The following is a 2,240-nucleotide window of genomic DNA, read 5'->3' on the forward strand; positions in this document are numbered from 1 at the left end:
CAGCCCTTTAATAATTTGAACTTTCAGAAGGGCAAGGAAAGCTCAAATTGTCTCCTAAATGTCTGTGTCAAAACATACTTCTGATCCATAGGGGTCCAAAGGTGTTGGTCTGAAATCTCACCAGGTAGCTAAGACTTAAGCTAAATGAAATCAAAATAGTGGTTTTGTTAATTGATCAGAAGGAAATCAAATCCTCAGCGTGAACTTAATGTATCCTTTGAATCGTGCATATTCTGTTTTAACAGTTCAGGCCAAAACTCAGGGCTACAACAGAGCACCCAGGAGGGAATAGACTCTGCAGTGAACCTGTCATTCTACCTCAAGATGAAGTAGATCAGGGATATAAGGGGAGTGGCTGTACACCCTGTAAATGAAGAAGAATAGGAGTTCCAGCTCACAAAACTTGTATCTCGTATCCGGAATCAAAGCATGAGTTGCTTTCTTTCCAAGGAATAGGACGGAGCAGGGAGGACCTCCTTTCCTCTGTTTTTTCTTCTAATTGGTTCAATATACTTCGTCACACAGTCAGCCAAATTAATTTAATTTTCAGTCCAAATGTTGAAGTGCAAACTACGAGTTGCTGTATCGGATGGCTGTTGCAATACTGCTGGGGCATGATCCAGGATGTAACTATAGGCTACTGCAGCTATGGGAGGGTTTCTATTTCTCATAGGCATTTAAGAAAGACTTTTAATACTGTAAAGAAAATCCTCAGCTGTTGTATTTAAGCCATCCTACAGTGAGCCTACAGAGGCATTGCAGCTCAGACCTCTATAGCTATGTAGGGTTCCCTCGGCAGGCCTGTGCATGCCACATCCATCTTCGAAGCTGTTGCTCATCTGCATCCGTGTCTAACCCTGCAGGTCCTTAATGTCCTGCCCATTGGTAATTACCATGTGCATCAAAGGGCAACACCACCCCATGACTGAGAAGGTGCTTGGAGTATAGGCCTAGCTGGCACTGGGTTTGTACTCCTTGTGATCTGGTGGTATCCAGGTGTGCTATCTATGATAGTACAGTCATATCTGGCTTAAGTTTTGCAGGGCACCGATGCTTGTCCACTGCTTCACTCCAAGGAAAACACACAGCTGATGGTACCGTTCCTGAGGAAGAGGGCACAAAGCGCAGAGCTTGGCATAATTGTGCCTAAAGACGCTTGAGGATTTAAGCTGCAGAACCTCAAATCCCTAGGAATGTGTGTCATTTGGGAAAAGCTACTGTTGACTGTGCTCTTCACAAGGAAAAAGCCAGACATCTTGGAGACAGGTTTTAGGCAAATGAGCAGAGGAAAAAACTATCATGGTTTCTCTTGTATGTAGGCGGGTCAAAAAGAAAAGTAGCTTTCCTCCCTGGGATGAAATGTCCATATTCCCCAGAAGAAACTGAGGAGGAGAATGATGTCTTCTGTAAGTTAGTCAGACATACAAAGTCTTTTCTTATGTAGTCTGACCGGTTCTTTCTGTCAAACGGTGTTCCCTGTCTCCCAGCTAATTGAAAAGACTGAAATTATTTATAACTGTGGAACTATATATTCTGTTCTCTCTTTAATCCTTTTCAGCTTGAATGATAAGCAAGTGGGCTACTTCAGTAGGATGGGTTGTTTATTTACATGTGGGTATAGTGGCACTTGCATGTATGTACTCTTAAATAATTTGCCTTTCTTCTTGTATACTGAAAAAATGAGTTCTTATATTAGTGACAGTAGTGCTGAGGACTACAGAAGTGGGTTCTCTGATCTCTTTGAGCCTGACTAAACAGTACCCGGTGTCACTGTGCTGTTGTAGAACCTAATAGTGATGGGTAGGAGGGAGGAAACATGGTGTTTCTGCTCAGGAAGGATCTCTTTTCTGAGATAATTTTCTGAGGTCAGGGTCTCTGGCTTAGAGTCAGGGACCCCAGACTCTAGCAGCAGTAAGGCAGTTCAGAGCAGAAGGCAAAGGGGATGTGCTGCTGGATGTCTGGGCATTTACACAAACTGCTATGTTTTATAGTAGTTGGAGCTTTCTCACGGCATGACTCAATGCATCTAACAAACTTGAATAATCAAATCATCTGAAAGTCACCAAACAGAGAGTAATGATGCCAGGAAGAAATGCAACCAGGAGACCAGAACAGCTGGAGGGTACTAACAGTGCCAGCGAACCACAGAAGATCTCAAAGCTGTGCAGGAATTGGAGGGGCAGGTGTCTTCAGCAGTGAGGGATATTATTCAGGAAAGAATTTCCTCTAAGCATTTCTCT

Source organism: Cariama cristata, unplaced genomic scaffold, assembly GCF_000690535.1.
Source record: "Cariama cristata isolate BGI_N322 unplaced genomic scaffold, ASM69053v1 scaffold39378, whole genome shotgun sequence".
Classification (NCBI taxonomy): Eukaryota; Metazoa; Chordata; class Aves; order Cariamiformes; family Cariamidae; genus Cariama; species Cariama cristata.